Source organism: Rhamphochromis longiceps, linkage group LG4 (assembly GCF_057381845.1).
Source record: "Rhamphochromis longiceps isolate RC_006_pf linkage group LG4, R_longiceps_female_GT1.1, whole genome shotgun sequence".
Lineage (NCBI taxonomy): Eukaryota > Metazoa > Chordata > Actinopteri > Cichliformes > Cichlidae > Rhamphochromis > Rhamphochromis longiceps.
Window position 1 is genome coordinate 35,724,595 of NC_140560.1, and position 21,240 is coordinate 35,745,834.

The window sequence follows — 21,240 nt, forward strand, 5'->3', positions numbered from 1 at the left end:
GCGGCGGCGCCGTTCTGCCCCAGCGCTCTGCGGCTTTGTGCGCTGGCTTTTGTGCGGCTCTCTAACCTGCTTTAAAAGCCCTTTAGTGTGCTTCTGACATGCTGCGCTATCACATCGCGGCCTCGGCAGAATGTATGGAGCCATTCAGACACTGTGCAGAGTGAAATGAGTTTTATCCAGCGGTTGACGATTGAATGTAATGGCGCTCTCTCTGGGGAGCAGAGTTTTCCATCCACTGATGTTCGCACTGATACGACGCAGCTCTGCACTGCTGAGGAACAGCTTGGTCTCAGCTCTTTTAAATTATGCATTTTCATGACTAGAATATGGGAGGCGAGCGTACCACTCCTGGACGTTTGCATTAAACAAAACCGATGCAGTCTCTCGCGCGTTACGTAATCTCTACGCACGCGGCTGCGTTGCTGTCGTTGCATCTTTTTTTTTTTTTCCTTTTTGACTTTTTTGATTTAGATGCAAAAATCCGAACGAAAGCTGTTTTTCTCCGGTTGAAAAAAGAGAAAACATTAAACGGAAAACGACTCCGGATGGGAATAAATAGCACTGATGGTTTTTGAGCTGATGAATGACATGTAATAAAACTTCATATCTATACGAATGTCATCGTTTGGGACTTGAGGGCATCCGTGACAGCTTAATTCTAAGAAACAACCGACAACAAACAGAAAATAAATTTCTCCGCCGCACTGATTGATGATGTGCCGACAGCCCCCCCCACTCCCCCGCTGTTTTTCATATAGTGATGAACATATAAACAAGGACAACCCTTTCCTCTCCTCATCATCAGCACCGCTCTGGTATTTGACAGAGAGTGAAGTGGTGTGATTTTTAATTAAAAAGAAAATTCAATAACCTTATCAAGACTTGCCATTTTAGTTTGAGGAGTATTGATCAGCCATTCAGTTATGCAGATCTGCCGCTTTCATCTTCTGGGCAATTCTGCACGGTGGCCTCTGGTTACTGAAAAGATCTCGTTTCAGAAAATCTATTTCATATATTATTTAGGTTATGTTTAGTTCGGCTTACAATACAATATTCAAATATGTTGTCGTGTGCGGCGTCTTAACATCACGGGCTGGAGGTTAAAGCGGCGCGACGTGGAGCTGTGAAGCACGTTAGCATACAAGTGTGAGCAGGTGAGCGCCATCGGCCGGGATTCAGGACGAGATGGACAAACTCCCGCCGGTCAGAGGAGGGAAACTGTGCCACTGATGATCTGTCGCAGCAGGAGGCTAATTGCCCGCACACCTCCGTGTATCTCCCTGTTTCTTTGCCTTTTTTTCCTCTTTTTTTTAATTTCAATATGTCTGCTAATGGAATTAAAAACATGTTGCCAGGGGTCTTTTGCAATTTGGAAAATAAGTCCATTAAGTTCATTAATTTAATAATGGGCAATAATAATGAATAAAAAGTATTGCTCAATTAGAGGGGAGCGTACGGTTGGCTGTTTCACATTCATTCGAAATCACCTCAGTGTGCAATAGCTTAATGAGATTATAATGGAATTGATATCGCATAGGTAGTGAATTAAACCGTTACCAGAGAACCCATTAGGAATGAAAGTCTAATCCTGAAACACTTGTCACAGCTAAAATAGGCTTCTACTTTTGTTATTAGCCGTCAATCGAAGTGGCGGGCTCTGAAGGTGAATCTCCTGTGACGCTGGCCACAGTGACGATGATGAAACCCAGCGATTGTCCTCGATGCGGGTTAATGGCGGCGAGTGTCAGGCGCTCCCTCGGCATTTGTTTGGTACTGTATCACTGCTGTATTGGTGGCGTTACACCACCGCTCGGGTTTCATGGCGAGCGTTTCCAGACCAGCAAAGCTGCTGAGGGCTTCAGTTAAAATTACACAGACAGCACATTCATAGTAATCTAAAAAGGTCAGGATAAATTACACTGCTTATTTCAGTGAAAAAGGCGGGTAATGCGATCCGCCGTGAGTAGTTTTTCATGCTGGCCCCAGTACATTCTCTCTGGGCTTATGGCACAGATTTGACTCTTTGACTTTTACACGCTTGACACTCGATGTCAATTTACCGTCTCGTTTTAAGACCGGGAGGGACCGGCCGAGATGAACTTTTCCCTTTCGTCGGGATATTACAATAATTTGAGGTGTTTTATATCCATAATGGCTTTTTTACAGGAACACTTAAAATAATGTGTCGTTGGAGGATGTTGTTAAAATCAGAAATAGATTGGTTCATAATTTAACTTTTCATTTAATGCGGGTGCAGCGATACACCTTATAAATCCACATTATCAGCAGTTTGTGCAGCTTCAGCTTCAGCAAGCATGTCAAAATGTCTTATTAGTGTCACTCTTAATGTACTATATATAATGTATAACGTCCTATATATAACGGATTCAATCAAAAATGAGATCCCTGCAGTTTGAGAGATGTGGAATCGTGATATTAATCAGGGAAAAAAGAAACAATTTGCAGTACTTTTTAAAGGCATGCCCTTGGCTGAAAAATGAGCACATTCCTTAGCCCGAGCCATCCTCCTCCTGGAAGATATAGTACAATAAAGATGATTCACATTGCTATATCTGTGTTTTTAAAGTGGAAAAACTTTAGATTTTCCACATAAGATGCTTTCATGAATTTACAATGAGCTGTAAAGTGAATGCAGCATTTTTTGTTGTAGAAAAACAAGCAGCGAAGTAAATGACACGCTGTCCAAAGCATACAGGTGTGTTCCGACTTCCTCGGAGTTCGGTTGCGTAAGCCGGTGAAATCTCCTGACACGCGGCACTGTGCTTTACAACCTGAGTTTATTTCCTCATCCTGAGTCACTGTGGCAAAAAAAAAAAGCAGTCGAATGATGATTTTTGGAGGCGGCGAGGAGCAGGGATAGCAGCACTTTAAAAAAAATGAATTAATCCGCAGGATCGTCTGTGATATGAAAATAGGCCTGTTTGTGACTGAGAGGAAATGAAAGTTTTTAGAGGGAAAATGAGACAAAGAAAGGAGGAAAGTACCACACATACAAACTTGAGCAAAGTAAGAACTCTTCATAGCTGTACGTGTGCGCTCATGAGCGAACATGTGTGCGTTCTTAATTAATATTTAAGCCACCTTCAGCATACCCTGGAAAGGAAGTAAAGGGGATTGTGTTCTCATGGATCCTTTAATCCTCTGAATTAGCAGTTTAATAACAAGAAGCCATTTGTAGATTAGTAAGATCAAGCTTCCGAGACGTGCTTGTGTACAATCTACTTAAATGCTTTGATTTTTGATGTAGGAAAACTCCCCTCCAACACGCCGCATATACAGTGAGCGCGCGAGCGTGCGCTCGTAGCCGTCGGGCTTCTGCTCATATTATTTTATCGTTATTTCATTATGTTTTAGATTGCTGCTGAAAGGATTGAAGCAACGGGGGATTGATCAATAGCAGCTTTTGATTGATCAATATCATAAATCAGGCAAAAATGCAAAGACTTTATTGATGTCATCCTCTATCATGTGACAGTTTTCATCAGGGTATAGGAACGCTGCTGTGTTCATCCAGTTTCGTGATTTCAAAGATTCAGTTTTTCCTCATAGTTTTCATTGTTGCTTAGCAACTGTGTTACCCAGCATGCACCCGGGCATCTTTATTCTTGCTCGGCATCATTTTGCCTTCGTTCTGGTTACATAGTTGCCATCTTTGCAGCAGAATTAGCATCAGCGTAATTCTGTAATTCTTCTCGATCCAGGTGCGTGGGTGTGCCAGGAAGAGACTTTTAATACTTCAGCATTTTACAAGTTTCTAAATTAAAAAAAACACTTGAATGAATTTTCCTTTTTTGTGTTTTTGCTCCTGTTCTCTGTTATTTGTACACTGCGGAAGCCTTATGTTGAATGTAGTGCTACACCTCTGCGAAGCACTCGATGTCTGATGGGTGCTATATAAGTAAATTGCCTTGTGTATCCTTTAATAAGGTAGCGACTTAAAAAGACCTGAAATCAGATGGTTTGCTAATGTTTAATGTTTAATCGGCCAGTCGTGACGGCAGTGTCCCCAATTCAACTTCCACCACATCGCTCTCTCGCTCTTTCATAGTGTATGTATGAAAAAATATATAATATTAACTGATAGTAATAGTTACTTTAATAATTATACATTGCATTATGTATTTTATAATTGCCAAATAAGGGATAATGGGACCATCCTGACAATATTACAGGTGTTAAGGACGACTTAATGGTATCTTATTATTCTGTGACCCCGCCTTCAGACACTGCTGTTTGGTCTGAGCTGCTGGTGTCTCAGAGATAAACACGGCGTCCTTTTCCTGGTGCTGTGATGCTGCTGGGACCAGTTCCTAATCATTACGCGTGGACGCTTGGATGGGACCTTTTGCTGTTGCGTTTTAACATAAAGGGTAACTTTAAGCATAGCTTTTTTTATGTGCACATGACTGTCTTTTTCAAAAGCTAACCACTGTTACTGGTGCTTGAATCTAACCAATAAACTAGTGAAGGTTAACACCCACCTAATTACACAGGTGTTACTGTGTAAAGTTTCAGTGTTATAATAGTCATCCAGTGATGTTTACGACTGGATTACACAGTAATTATTAACTGTTTACAATGTTTTAAGTTGAATTTTACAGTAAGCATTCACATCCATAGATTAATTACAACACTTTTATTAAGGAATAAAATATTACTATTTTTTCATCATTTCCATGTTTAATAATTATTAAGTTGAGCATTTATTAGCAGTGGATATTTGAAAGTCTTGCAGGATGAGTTATGTTGAGCCAAAGTAAAGTTTTCAGTCTAAATGTAAAGTGAACGTATTTGGAGTTTGGTCTGATGATTGATTTGATTTAATTACTGCGTCATGCATAAATTGTATGTTCAGGCCAAACAAAGACTTTAACTGAACAAACACACACATCCACACATGTGCAATAACACTAAGTGCAATAATCTTTTCTGGCATCGTTGTATTTTTACTCAGTTGTATATAGCATTCGTATTCTATTTTTATCTTATTGTATATTTTTATTCTATTTTATTCTACTGTATATAGTATATTATTTTATTCTATTCTGTACAGCTGTGTACTGTATTTATTCTTATTGTATTCTAATTTTTGCCTCATAACTTTTGCACTGTCCACTTCCTGCTGTGACAAAACAAATTTCCCACGTGTGGGACTAATAAAGGTTATCTTATCTTATCTTATCTTAAACAGGCTTCCAAAGCACCGGAGCGGGAGTAGCAACATACTTACAAATAACAGTAAACAAACAGTCCATCCACAAAGGTAGATTCATTTGAGCTTTACAATGATACATTTCTAACTTGGCATTCAACGTCGAGGTCAGGGTTGGTTTGTGATTATCAAAGAGCGAGTGCTGTCCACCGCCGGCATGACTGACGTTAGCCTGCTGACCGCAGGGGCAATAAAACAGTCTGGAAAACCTGCAATCAATTTTATGACTTTTCAATATTTTTAAAAGTAAATGAACTTGTTGTTTAAAAGCTTCCCAGCGCTTTGCATACAGCCGAATAAGCGAGTACATTACATAACCACTAAATAAAGCTTTTTAGATTCCTGTGTATCAGATGGGTTTAATCATTATTTGTATTCCTTCCTGGTTAAACTATAAAAAGCCTGACTAACTTGAACCTAACGTTGCAGTGTTCAGATATACAGTATCTGGTTTGTACGTGTGAGCCTGCCTCGGCAAGTGTGTAAAAGTACACTGGTGTGTTTTGCATGAGCACACACACACACACCTAGATCCCATCTCCTCTATCGGTGCTCGGCGTCATCATTTGCCAGTGATGACAGCCGCCTCTGTTTAACCCGCCGCAGATCAGTGAGTCAGAGCTACCGTGTTTCTAATCATCCCCACCCAGAAAATCTCCGTCTTTGTTGGCGTTCGCTGATAGCGTCGGTGTTATCCCCGACTCTCCCACCCGGCCAATATCAGAGATTGATTGCTTTTGTCTTGTTATCGGGGTCGTTTAGGTGAGATTGACACATGCTTGCAGGATAAGAAGGCTCCGAGGGGCTCTCAGACTGGGGGGGGGGGTCCTCAGTACGATACGGTGGCACGCCGTTAAACATGCATGCTGACCTGCATGAAATGTTGATGATGAATAACCGGCTGCATCATGGGGACTGTAAATAGGTCAAAGTGGCTTCGGCGCGCCTCACTTTGTTTTTGAAGATATGCATTCAATCAGACGCTCACTGCATCTGCTCGTCTGTCTGAAGCTGCAAGCACATCCTCAGCCTTTCAGTCCACCAAGCCGAAGCAGAGCATGAGAAATAAAGACCTCAGTCGGGCAAATGTTTGTTGCGCACTGAATTTCCTCGGCCACTCTGCTGCTTGGCGGTTGCCGGGCGGGGTGGCTTCATGCTCTGCACACTAGCCACACATCCTAAATAATTCACACTCTACTTGAGAATTCTCCAACGGACTCACTGCCGCCATTAGACACTCTCTGGCTGCCAGTTTTTCTTCTTCTTTTTCTTTTTTTTTTCGGGGTGCTTGTTTTTCACATTCTGACTTCAGCATTACAACCAGAGAAGAAGACGGCGTGGAGGGGTGTTGAGGAGGGGAAGAAATGAAAAACGAGTAATATCTCAGGTCGATGAGAGTTCATGGACAATCCAATATATAAAAGCGAGTTTACATGCATAACACTTCAACATTAAGATTTTTCACAGAGTTCAGCATATTTTCAACAACTCTCCCTCTACTAGTTTTTTTTTTTAATCTGAGACGCCTCTTTGACAATGTCTCCCTCATGCAAAATGCATGAGCGCTTGTGGATCGATACAGGCCCTTTAATCTCTCTACATAGACAGCTCCCGCACTCAGGCGTTGAACCCACACCCATGGCTGCCACCGCTGCAACCCAGATCAGAGGCCAGGAAGAGGGAGAGCAATCTGCTCAAGCCACGAGGGGTTTCAGCCTCTGAGGTGGGCAGGATGACTGTGGACTGTCTCCAGCATCTTCCAAACAACACTTGGCCCATACCTGATGCTTTCCCAAGACATTAAAGTCTGCTTGCAAAACAGGTACTACAGCTGGAGTGGAGGCTTGAAGAGTACTTTTTAAAACTCACCACCGGTGGGAAGAAGTCTTTGTGTGTGTGTGTGTGTGTGTGTGTGTGTGTGTGTGTGTGTGTGTGTGTGTGTGTGTGTGTGTGTGTGTGTGTGTGTGTGTGCGCTACTGTATTTCTGCTTCAAATACACCACTGTTGCTACTACTACACAGCATACAGCTATAATTCTCTTACTCTGTAACAAACTAATCTCCTGAACTGACATTTGCACTTGAGGCCCAGAATTACCATCAGCAGTGTGCACTCAAGGGACAAGTTCCACGTAGTTTTGTTTTTGTCAGCAATTCCCATTAAAAGAGCAAAAGACCACCACAAACCGATGCGACTAACAAGTATCCAAAGCTCATTCCTTTGTACCCCAGAACTCCTTCGTTGTCCTAAAACCATTAAAAATACATCAGTGAGCAACAGTGCTGCGTGTGGGTGGCGTGTTCCTTCATTAACACCAACACACACCATGTACGTTATTTATACAAACCCCTCTTGATGCCCCAAATATACCAAACGTAGATCAAACCGCCACAGAAAATAGTCCCTGCCTGAAAAAGCAATTCACATGTGCTTGAAAGATGTCTTTTAAAAATGTCTTAACACCCGAGGAAGGAGACTCTGTGTGGATAAGATGTGACACCGCCTTGACTCTACAGCTGAAATCTGCAGAGCGACGGTGGCGTCTGGCCCTAAAGAGCCAATCAGCAGCCGAACCGGGAAGCATAATGTAGACACGAGAGCACAGCCAAGGTTTACAACAGTTTCAACTGCGTGGTGGCAGGTTTATCAACTCATTATGTTAATTAAGATGTAGTTATGTATATTTCATGAGGTGAATTAGCCTCACCTTTGTTCTGTGCTGTAGTGGAAGGAGTCAGAGATGATAAAAGCGCAGCCACGCTGGGCCGAAATGAAACTGTAATGTGAACTTTTGCACATGGAAACGCCATTTCCAGCCCTTTGTTTTTTTAGTTTGTGTGCTTTCTGTCACAAGCGTTTGCTCCTCATTCATTTAGATAAGGGCTCGGTCTTGTTAGCCCAAAATAAGTGCCTGCAGGCCAAGTTGGCTGCAGAGTGGCAAGACTTGCTTGTAGAAGGACTTTGCTTAATGTATTAGGAATATTGCTTTTTGGCCTTTTTAGTGGAATTAGTTAATTGCAGGAAAATAAAAATGCTTACAATCTTATTCTCCCAGCTTTAAATGACAAACTATCCTTTGAAGCTAATTGTATGATGATATTCAGATTAAATCACTCTGAGTGGTCAGTGAGACTAGAGAAGTGCTATGTAAACGCCGCTTCCTTCCATTTCATTAAGACTGTTGGATTGGTATTTCTGATGGATTCAAATCTAACCAACATGTTAAACATTTGGTGGCGGGTCCAGAGGAAACTCTCATTTCTAACAGTCGGCGCTAATCAACGAGGGGACAGTTTCTTCTTTAGCATTACCACGTTTTCCTTTATTTTGTTCAGCTTTGTTTTTTATGCCGTAATGTTATTTATGATTGTCCGTTTTGGGCGCCTGGCGTTTTTATTTTGCCGTTTAAGCATATGAATGAGCAAACAGATGGACGCAGAGGCGGAGAAAGTGCAATATTTCCTGGATGTACAACATAGTACATATCGGTGTAAAATGGGATTTATAAGCACCTCGAATCTATACTTATGGATTGTGCTTGAGTAAATTGTTGTTCACCACTGAAACGGCATCACTCGAGAATACGAGCGAGTGTTGAGAGATGTAAAATTAGGGTGTAAAACAGGTATTTCTGCAACCGCTTCCAGGTTAATTCATTCTTCCTGTGTGGTTGTTTTTTCTTTATTAGATTTTTAAATGCTACAGCTTATTTGCCTTTGAGTTGAGATTCTCCTCGCATGTTGGGCGGTCACAGACAGAGAAAGCCCCCCCCCTTTCCTCAAATCTTACGTACAAAAGAAGATTGCCTCAGCTTCCTTTTATCAACACTTTTGTTTACTTGGGATGTGCCAAATGCGGGATTTAGTGTCACATTTGTCTGAGTGTCTGGCACTTTCACTGAGCTCGTACTTCAGCTGCTCTTATTATCAGCCATTTTGAAGCTGTTACTCATTTTGCCAGTCATTTAGTTATTTCTGAGGCATTGTCGTTTTCATGTCGAGGTACAGTCTGACTGCTCGGAGCTTTGATCATATTTTGTACAAACAGATTTAGGAAACAAAGCAGAAGCGCTGAAGGTTTCTTTGGAGCCTTTGCTGTTTGTAAATATTAAATGAGGGAAGAAACATTATTGCATTTAACTAAAGCAGACCTTAAAGGGAAACGAGGCCAAAGAAAGAAGAAAAAAGCAAACCCCGTCATCGCCGTTTTGGAGCTTTTTGAAATCGCGCTCCTGTAAACTGTTGGCAAACTCTTTTGATTAAGTGAAAAGTGATCAGCCTGGGTGGCGTTTTAAGCTCTCGTAACTTGGACGAGGAAAAGAATTTGAAAGAGAAACTTAAATAATGAACATTAAAGACAAAAATCTTTGAAAAGAACGAGCCCCTGAGCTGAAACTGAGAGCTATCAGTATATCCGGGCCCACCTCCGGATAATGTGTGGCAGTTTAGAAATGATCCGGTATGGCTGATGCATCAGCTCAGCCTCCCCATTGTCTTCCACCCTCAAAGACTCCCTTCTTCCCTCCTCCACTCCCCATAATGCAATGCAGCTTTTGTTCACTCATTCTTTTAACCGTTTCTTTGGCTGCGAGTTGTCACGGCGGGACAAATTAAGGAAGCGGTAATAGGGTTATGTCAAGTAGACGGAGGTGCCGGCTCTGTGCGGATGCCTCCCTCCCTCTGTCTCCATGAAAGGTTACTGCACTCGCTGGGTTTTGTCTCCCCCGCTGTAATGAGAAAGGCAACAGACAAGCCTCTATCAGTCCTGCAACACCTACTGACAGATAGCATTTGGAGAGTGGAGAAAAAGAAGCATTAGGGAAAGAGCGAACAAGCGTCACAGGAAGTAATACAGCAACACGAGCGTGAACGATGGCAAAGGACACGCTTGACCGGGAAAAACAATCCCTCTCTCCGAGGGTGCTGCACTTCAACATTTACCTATATGATACCTTCATGTTTGTGTATGTATGTGTGTAATTTTCTTTCCTCCAGAGATGCGCCTTGCAGAGTTTGACACTTTAACATTTCCCATCGAACCATCAATATTATGGCCTCAACAGGGGCGGCATTAAAGCCAGACATCTTTTGAAATATTGAGCAGCGATCGCAGCATTTTGGTTCGGTATCATAGCGCATTCATGACTCCCACTCTGAGATATTACACTCACATTTCTTCCACCTCCTTTGGGCAAACCCTTTCTCTTCCAGCCGCCATCGTTCCAGGGCAGATGTCCGTGGAAAATCTGTATCAGCGTGCGAGTCCCCGTAGCTACGTTTTGATGGCGGTGGAATGGGAAGGGGGCGGGGGGGGGGAATGCTGCCCGCGATGTGGTCAGAGGGCAGGGTTGGATCACGGGTAGCGACAGCAGATGCTCCGGGCGCCTCGTTCTACACAGAAGGGTTTTATAACCGCGCAGGTACCTACACGCCGAATACATCCACAGCCGGAGACGCTCCCACGGAGATACAAGCGCTGAGGGAAACACATTGGGACTGGGGCAGAGTAACACACCCACGCAAACTTTATATTTAGAGCGTCTATTTAAGTAGCACTTCTAAAAACACAGGCTCTTACCAAACGCTGGTAGGGGAAAAAAAAGACTACATAAAACATTCAACAGTCTGACATTTGGTTCAAATGGTGTTTGAGATGGCAATTCAAAGGAGGGCACTGATTTAACCCCTTTGTTTAAAGCGTCCACCTGGAAAAAAAATTTATAAATCCCCAAATTTAGCCAAATCTCTGAGCTCGATAGATAAGAGCGCGTCTCCTTATCTGGTCCAGTGGTAAAGCAGATATTCACGATTAACTTTAGCCCACTGGAAAGTATAATAGGCTAGTAAGAAATAAAAACACACTTATTAATTTCTATAAACATCTGAAGATGGAACAATTTCAGTTTGGAGAACCACTTGGTGCACGCGAAAGCCAGCCTGCACAACAATCAGCTCTAGAAACTGTAAAGTGGAGCTCTACCAAATTTGATGCAACACAATTGAACAAACAAATCCACTTTAGTGATTGTAGTAGTACTCGGTGGCCCCTTCAGTGATTGTGCTCTGCCTTGCAACACTAAAAAAAGAAAGCCTGTGGTTGCACTTTTGAAGCCGATAGGACCTGGAGCCAGAACAGGAGCCTTCAGGGAGAAACCACTGTGATGTCCATAGCCTCCAGGCACCTTTAGACTTGGACATTGACAGTATTGGGTGAAAAGAAATCATTAAGCTTACAGGAGACTAAAAGTCTAGAAATGGAGCTGTGGAGAAAGCCTCAATGGACCCTTAAATTAGCCACTAAATTTAAGACGTTCATACACAAATGCTTCCCAGAAGGGTTGAAACCTGCTTCCTTTGTTTGGTTCTTGATTAACTTGTTGATTAATTTTCATGTAACTGATCAATCTTTTAAAAACCGTCATATTCCTCGTTTGTCTCGAGCATCGGTCCAAAACACAAAAATATTAAAGCTCGAGAAGTCTTAATGAATCGATATGTCAGTTGTCACTTCAAACGCATTTATCCTCATTAGTTACATTAAAAATTTAAACATGTATGAGGAAAGGCAAGTGGCGTTATCCTTTCGAAATAAACAGCGGAGTGATTTATTGCTCAGATTGGGAAAAACACGAACGCCATCAGCTTGAGTTCGATGATCAAAGCCATCTCCGCCGCGATCGCGTTCGATGGTTTTTAAATGGTCTGAGGTTAGGGACAGGTGCGTCGATAAATGAGGTAGCTGCACCAATAATGTTTTAAAATCCAACACATTTCGGGCATTTTAGATGTTTCCAGTTACACACACGCACGTTCACACATTTCCTGACACCTTCTGTGGTTTCTTACGCTCCATTCTAATATGATATGTGTGCGCAGGAGGCCGCTTTGGCCCAGTGCGTCTGACAGTATTGATGTACCATTTCTCACCCGCCGCTGCTAAATATGAGAGCATGGTAGTTGCAGTGTGAACCCCTGACCCCTCTGGGAGACACACCGGCATTCACAGTTGTGCGAAATAGGTCTCTGGTTCCCCGAATGCCTGTTTAGAGTAATGGTCAAAGGTATGCCTGCAGGAAGGGAACATTACTGGGCATGACCAATCTGCTCCCAAATGGAATACACTTTATGTCACTTCACCAATCTATGTAATTGACTTTGCGTTGGGGCTGAAGCCATTATGGTTAAGGGTGCTTCTTTTTCCTTTTTTCTTTTTAACAGAATGTCAGTGGAATCTGAAATGCACTCGGATGGCAGATTCTGAGAAAGATTGCTCTGGACGGATTTGAATTTTGGAACATTTTGGCCACGAATGTGTTCGACGGGGACCGTGCACTGTCTCATGTTTTCACACACAGTCCTCAGACTGCAAAGCGCTGCTGCCAGGGAGTATTCACTCGGTCTGTGGGACTGCGGTTAGGCCGCGGACAACAGGTGAATGCAATTAACAAGGCGGCGGAAGAGAGGAGCAGCAGTGCTCTGAACCCCGAGGACTGGATTTGAGAGCGTTCCTCTGACTAACTTAGCAGTGGCGTGATTACAGTATCGTGGTGCTGTGTAGCCTCGCATGTCTGCGTTACAAAAATGAAGTGAATTATCCAAAATGAAGTTTTATGGCAGAGCTCACTTCAACAAACACACACGATGGTGTGGATAGTTTAAGTAGCCCCAGTGAAATTATATATTGGTATATTCAATAACACTGCAATATGAAATTGTACCTGGCATGTTATAGAAATCTTGAAATAACAAAATATATAAAAACAAATGCACGTTTAAGAACATTAGTACTATTTTGCCGATCCTGTAAAACTGACGTGCACTGAGCCCATAAGTATCAAAAGGTTCGTCTCGATAATTAAATACTTCACAAGCAGACATATTTCATATTTATAAATCCTGTGAATCAAGCATGTGTCTGTGTTTTGGGTAGTGCTCTTTTATGTGCACACATTTTTAACAGATGTATTCAAATGAAAACACCTTGCTCTGTTAAATCCCAGCTAATATAGGATTCAAAGACCTCTCTGAATCTTATATTAGCTGGTCTAACAAAGGGAAGCGTACCTCTGTGTCATCTTGTGGTTTACCATATATATCGTTTAACACCAGCTGTTCTGGGGTTTATAAATAAGGACAAAGGGACACGTCATTAGAAAGGTTATTAAAATGATCACAGCTAATAACCCTTCAATGGTCACGTGCTCTGTGAGCCACCAGGTCCTCATCTAGCTCCAAGTGTTTGCCTACAGTTTAATTAATCGTTACAGGCTCGTCCTCGTCGACAGCTAAGCTAACCTGAAGTTAATAAAACATTGTGATGCTTTCATGTTTCTGTTATATACCGGTAAGTCCTCCAGTTAAATTTGGCATCGATTTCAAAGTTCTGTTAATCACATGTAACATATCTGCTTGGCTCAGTTTATGAAGTGGAGCTGCTGGGATCATATTCTGGCTGCAGTGGCGGCCACACTATTTTTTGTTTGTGATCATCACGTATATACAGCATGTAGGGACTTAGGGCTGTGCGATATGATCAAAATCTCATATCATAAGACATTTATCGTCCCGACAACGATATGTATCAGAAAAATGTTACATTTTCTGTAAATTCTGTGAATCTCGGGCAGCTCTGTGAAGTGTTTTCAGCTGGGCGTCGTGTACCTGGACTCGAGTGTTACATAAGTTAGAATTTTCTTTGTGAGTATTTATTACAGGGCGTGTTCTAAGGTTTATTTTTTAGCACCCGACGGCTCTTTTTAGCTTCTCGTCCGTAAACACTCTGCATACTATTTCACGTAATTATGTTTATTTTGAAAAATCTCAACAGGATCTTCAGCTTTATTTTGAAAGGTTTATGTGGAAAATAAACAAGCGGACGGCGGAGCCACGCGATGGTTTTACCGTCGTTGTTGCTAACGACAACACTTAAAAACAGTCGGTTGTCCGCCCGTAGTGTGGTTATATTACATTTAAGAGAGAGAGAGAACTTTGAAAACGCTGAAAAAATATTTCCGTAAACAAACGATAGCGTGATATCGTCACCCGATATATATCGTTATATCCAACAGCCCTATAGAGACCTATGCATATGTATGCATGTTTGTTTATTATTAATGTGTGGAGTTTGTCCCAGATGTGAAGCACAGTAACCGTGTGTCTGAAAAAGTGCTATTTGAATAAAATTATAATGACTCTTTCCCCTGGAAATCTAGAAACTGAAGCCCTAATAGTTTCTAACAGTGTGATATATTTGATATATACACGTCATGTAGGCAGGTGGAAAGCTTCTCAGCTTTTCTCCAGAGCATTTTTATTCCTGGTGAAGGATGTTTTGGGACGTAACTGAGGGTTCAAGGATGGAGGATGATAGATTTTGTTCAGATTGTAAAGCCCAAGAAACAGTCTTGTAATTTTAAACAGTGTACATATACAAACATTCCCCTCTGTTTCTGTTGCGTTCGTTTCCTTTCTCATTTAACTCGTTTCTAGCCGCTTAAAGACAAAGTGTCTGAATTCGTATATCTGCTGGTTGAGACATTAGTTTCTCCATGTACTTCCATGTAGTCACAAGCTTACATGCTCCGTGTTATATCATCCCCAAGAGCAACTCTTGCCGCCTCTGAATTTTTCATCATTGATCTGATGTGATATCCATGCTTGGCCATCCCTCTGCCCTGTCAGCTCTCTCTCTATCGCAGCCTCGCTCGGCCTAGAGGGCTAACAGGGCGTGAGCCATCGCCCCCGTTTATTGTCTCCCACCATGGCTCGACCAAACCTTTCCCCATCTTCCACCCATACCACCTAGCAGTATCACGCACACGCGCTCCTTGATGTCTTTTAGCTGCAAGCGCACCAGACTTTTAGGTGAGAGGGTGGTAAAACGGTCAATGTATTGATGCTGACTGTCCGCTGCCATAAAGCTCAATCAACCCTCTCCTTCCCTGCCTTGTCAAAGCAGCCGGAGCAGCAGCGGCTCGGTGTGTATGTGTGTTATTGGTGTAGACAGCGTGGCGTGGACGGTTGATATATGACAGTGGAGGAGGCAGAGTCGGTACCCCTCGGCTTTTGCTCTGCCTTCCCCAGTAGAAGCTTTCAAAATGCTCTAATATCTGGCCAGAGCTCAGTGAGCAATGGCCAGAGCCAACCTGCTGATCTTAGCACTGGGTGCATTAGTTTGCCATAAAGAAGCAGTGATTGTAAGACGCGGCAGGCGAAAACATATGAGGATGAATGACACCATATAAAAGCCAAGCTCTGTTTCAAAATCCATTAGAGAGGCAAGTGCCTCAGCTCCAAATGCAGCAAAAGCCAGGGCCCCACATCCTACCCCAGCATCCGATTGAAGCGCAGGTCGTAGCTCGTTCCTCCAGTCCCTCCCTTAACTGTCCGTTTAATCAAATTTTTAATCAATGTGTTAGTACCTGACAGCTCTGAGGGAAGAAATGGCATACTTCACTCGGTGCAGAATATCGGCATCCAAAGATAGGTGGGAGACGAATGCAGCTCATTTGGTGCTAAGAGTGAGCTTTTTTGGGTCTGTGTGTACAGGCTTCACTTTCTTCTCGATTTAATGTGTGCAGACATGTGTAATTGTGTGCGTGTTTTTCTTTGCTTCCGTGAAAGTTCCAGCCTCCCCGTGGCACTGCCTCCTAATTACTCAGATCTGCGCTCAAAGTGAAGAAATAATGAACGAGAGCTTTAATTATGCCTCCAGACAAAGGATCCCTGATGCCTCCGCAACACCGCTGGCACACTGAGATGGGTGAGGGCAGGTTAAACAGAAACCCTTTCCTCTCGGTGCAGAAAGCTGGTCAGCCTTGAATGCAGACCGAGGCTGCAACTTGACGTGATGCTGTAAAGTGCAGATATGGGAGCGGAGGAATAAAAAAAAAAAAAAAAAAAAAAAGACGAGCTACATACGTTTGTTATCTCTAACAGATATGACACAACCTTTAATTAGTGGGGATCCCTGAAGCTCTGGGCCTGAGATATAATCAGCGGACCTTTAGCAAGAGCACAACCCTCCCCTCTCTGGGTACCCTCGAGGCAGGCTGATCGAGGCGTCCTCATGCCCCCTCTTCTACAGCGGGGTTGGCTGGCACTCTGGAGATGCCAGATAATGAGGAAGCCTGTCAGAGGGGCACTTCAGCGGTGCCCCTCCAAAGGCCTCACTGCTTCTTAACAAAATCCACCAGCACCAAAAACTGCTGCTTTGTTTTCCTCAGAGTGCGCCTTCCAGAGGTCTTGGCTGCGTGTCCGGCAGGGTGGAGCGCCCCCCCGGAGAATGTGACACATCCCTGTATTTATTTTCATACGCATTTAGAATGACTGGATCGCTGAATAATATTACATAATGCTCACGCTGACATGTTTGTGTTTTGTTCAGACTCTGGTGGTCGTCCTGATGGGGGAGCTGTGTCCATAGTGAAGTGCAGGGTGCAGTAGCAAAGTACATCTATTCAGCTGCTCTGCAGTCTAGAGATACTTGGCAAATGGTGCATTTGAGAGCAGACACACACCCACAGCTTTATATGCATAACCAACATTTCAGCTAAAAATATATAAAATATTCAGTTACTAAGAAATGAGAAAAAAAGATGAATTGTTCGGAACGGTGCCTTTTTAATTGAACTGATTTCTTTTTTTTTTGGTTGTGATGTTTCAGTGAATATTACCTGCAAAATATAAAATTGTTTTCTTTGCATATTAGGATTGCATTAGGAAAATATTTTATATGTGGCGATGCACGGCTATATATATATATATATATATATATATATATATATATATATATATATATATATATATATATATATATATATAAAAGGCTGTAAAACATTTGGCCCAAAAATCTGCAAAGTGTGACAATTTCAGACAAGTCATTAATTAACATTCACCGGTATTCCTGTGATAGCGGTGCCAGCGTTGCTACACTGCAGGCTCTTTAAAGCCAAGTTGTTTGGATCATAAAGAAGTAAAATGCTGTTGTTGTTTAGCTCTGTGCACATGCAGCGACAGTCGACCGAGTTAATGTAGGAAAACAGAAATTTGAAAAATCGACACGTCGAAATTCCACATATTTTTCCTAAAACATCTCAGCCTGTTCATCGTGTTTTTTTGTTCTTTTTTTAAATGAATGCATCATTAAATTTGAATGTTTTCAGTACTACTTGTACTTTTACACAGTAAAAAGTATTAGGTAAAACTCCTTACCTAATACTATCGGCCTGCTTTCTATCATTACACATTCTATCTGTCGGTGTATCTATCACGCTCGAGTGATGATAGCTTTAGTAATTAAGATCCCGGATTCATTCATGAATGAACGATTGAACGAGTTTACTTTTTCTTCATGATCTAATCATGATTAAGTGATGGTTTCAGCCAAACCCTGAATTGGAAGAGTCATTACACACCAACGATTTATACGTTACAGTGACTCGACAAATATACAATTACTTCCTGCTTTATAAAATATGTTTGAATATAAATTAAAAATGCAAAGTCAAGTGTAAAGTTGCAGATATCTTTGAATACCTTAATGCAGTATTTTATACTTATTGATACTGGTCAGCGAAGTATGTGTCTTCCCCCACTGTCAGAGTGATGGAGTTAAGGGAAATAAACAGTCATCTCTTATGATGATTAGTGTGAGTGTGCTCTATTGATCAGCGGTCATACGATAAACAGCGGCGAACTGGAGTGCGCCGCCAATCGTTTGGGCCCCATTAGTCGCCGCTTGTATTGCCTTTGATTATTGCTGAGTGTGCTCCCAGTGCACGTGATGGCTTTTTACTGCAAGAACTGCTGCTTTCAACCTTTCTTGGAGGAGCACATTAACGTAGCGCCGGCACAAAAGACAAACACGGGCTCATATACAAAGACAGAGGAGATGCTTTTGAAGGAGATTGAACACACATTTTAAAGCTCGCATTGCCCGAAACGAGCCCAGAGCGGAGACTCGACAGAAATGTGCACACACCTGCAAAATCCCGCGCGCCTGCTGACTTAATGACAATCAAACACAAGTCCGGACTCAGAGGGTAAATCGTGGTCTTTAACAGGACGGTAACAGAGGCGGGCAAAGACGTGACAGAGGCGACGGTGACAGTGATGATGATGATGGTGATTGTGGTAATAATCATTACGCTGATTATTACGGGCCTGCCACAGCAATGTGGTGATTGCACTTGAAGGAAGAAATGGAGGAAGACAAAGGGTGATCAACTATGAGCCGTTCGCTGCAGTTGTTGATCTTTCTTTAATTGGCAGAGCAGCAGTGTGTGGAGTTAACTGAGGATATCTCTGCTGTTTGAGGGATTTGATTTCACATGACATAAAGAAAAGGCACCGTTGAGAACATTCCAGAAACTCCCTTTGAAGGGAGTGATCTGGCAGTGCTCATTTGAATTATTAACTGGGTGAGACAGACAGATACAGAAAAAAGAAAGACAAAAAAAAAAGGAGCCAAAAAGCAAGAGATGGAAAACGCATAGAGGAGGGACGGAGAGATGGATCCCCATCTGTAGCAGGCGATGCCAAACTGTTAATCCTAAAGCACGCCCAGATATCAGCGAGGACTGGTCTTTGCATCAAACAGTCAGGCCAATTATACAGACAAAGCGTGTATATTGGTAATGAAGATGACTACCAATAAAGGTGAGTGCTTATTTCATTTAATGATTTTTCTATTATTTCGTTTTTCTCTTTGAAGTTAGCGAAATACACGACCGAATATGTAATTACAGGTCAACTATCCCCCTGTGGCTGCTTGGAATTATTTAATCTGCAGAGGGAGTGTCCCAGAGAGAGTTAATTCTCCTCTGCCGCCGTGTTGTGTCTCCCACAGCAGGACCCAATTATTACTGTCATTACGGCCACAACGCCAAACCTAGAAGGTGACACATCAGGTAATGTACGTGCAGAAAAATGGGAATAGCAGAACTTTGTAGATCTACATATGCATTGTGTAGATCAGAGCATTAAGCAAGCAGAGCTGCTTCTTAGCATGAAATGGGCATGAACAAAAATACATGCTGATTATAACGATACAACTCAATAACTGGGTGAAACTTTAGTAGAAAGAGGCACACATGTTATAGCTAGGTCTGCTCCAGACTCACTAATTTGTCTGTTGAGAAAAAAATCTAAAATTTGTTCCTTTATTTATTTATTGGACAAAATAAAGGAACATTTACTCAGATAATGGTAAGCAGTCTTATTGTTTTAAAAATAATAATATAAAAATAGCCGTCTATTGTTGCGTAGGGTTTGTGAAATTGCTGTGGAGGGTTCTGGGTTGATAATGCGTTGTTGTATGTTGGTATTATATTCACAGTTCTTTTGGTCATGTTGGGTTTTCTCTACCTTCGTGTTGGTCGAGTGAAGCAGTGACACCACGGGTGCAGCGGGTAGCTGTTTCAATGACCACCCCCCATGTTGACCCTGAAAAAAATCTAGACAATTCTTATACATATATCTACTGATTGAATCGCCTTCTATGATTTCCATTTTCAAGTCTTCGTCCGTACAATGACGTGTTTTAGCGTTCGCTCGGACAGTTTGCATTAACTTTTTAAAAGTTCTTTGAAAGTTCAAAACGCTGCTGTTACTTTGCTCTAGCCTGTCTCGTTAACTGGTAACCTTTACTGTTCGGACCGACTCTGCCGCGATGAAGACGAGGCAGGAAGAGAAAGTGCCACAATGCTACATGAACTGGACCTTTATTTCCTTTCTTATAGGGCACCCAACACGCTACACAACAATCAGATAACTGTTACACTGAAACTCAGGCATCTCTAAACACTTTGCAGCTGATTACAATCACTTAATCACCTCTATTAGCATGCACTTCACAATGCTGCAGCAAAGTGCTGGTAATGTTACATCTTACACCCTCAGTCACTCACTTTCTGCTACACCGGACCTGCGCTACACACAAATGATCCACAAGGCCACCTTCTTTGAAAGCAAAGCTTTGGCCGGTACTTCTAAATGAAGAGAATCACTGCACCTCAGATTCAGCTTCTCATTAGTCAACCACGAGCACAGAACGTTCTGTCTTGTGGATAAACGAATGCTCGACTCATAGAATTAGAGTCGGATCAATTGATGCTTCGAATCATTGATTTTCAGCATTGACAGCCTTAAGCCTGATCCGTGCTCGTCACCTTTTTCCAATACAGTTCCGGGCCTTCACATGAAGGCAGCATCCCTCATGTTATCCATGTCTAAGGAACTCCTATTGTCTTCTGTTGAAAATCCAAAGCTATGAGCATAACAGTCGATTTCAACAAGAACCCAAAAGACAAAAATCAAGTAAAGAGTTTAATAGTTTAATGTCAGTCTGGATCATACTACATCCATGCCTTAAATTTCTCCAGAGGTTCATGAATATTTGGAATAAGGTTAAGCTGAATTAGCGAAGTTAAGTTATTCGTGATTGATCCTTGTAGGGAAATTGCATTAAACCCATTCTCGGTATTGGGATTAAGAACCAGCATCAGTTCTAGGCATGTGCACTGGTCAAAGCCCCTTTGGAGAATCTAACCTTGCATGTTATTAATGGCAGGAATAACTTACATTCACAGAGAGAACATTATTAGACAAATTTCTAAATATATCAAATGTTTTGGATGACGTTCTCGAGAGTAAACACATCTGGCCAAACCCAGTCGATGACCCGAGTTCTGCCTTTCTCTGCTGAAACATCAAGGGTCTGAATCCAGGGCTGCGTTGGATAACATTCAAGCTGGATTTCTTGCTTTTCCCCCCTCTGACTTCGATCTCTATACCCAACTGGTGCCCGTGATGTAATGAATACATCTTGTGCATTCTCTTTGTCTGCTTCTTTTAAAGCAGTATCAAAGAGAATTAATCAGAAAAATACATTAAAAGGAAGCTCGAAGTTGTTTTTCTTGTACAGTTTAGCGTGCTCTACAGTACATGCTTGGCTGAATGCATGTTTACAGCTGAGTAGATGAAGAGGGATGTCACGACTGGGCCTAA

At 42.3% G+C, this 21,240-nt stretch overlaps 1 protein-coding gene across 3 annotated transcripts in view; it reads left to right on the plus strand.

Annotated features, from left to right (window-relative positions):
- LOC146672215 (RNA binding protein fox-1 homolog 3-like) overlaps positions 1–21,240 on the plus strand; it is a 328,681-nt gene that overhangs the window by 220,187 nt on the left and 87,254 nt on the right. The gene's annotated exons all lie outside the window — the stretch shown is intronic.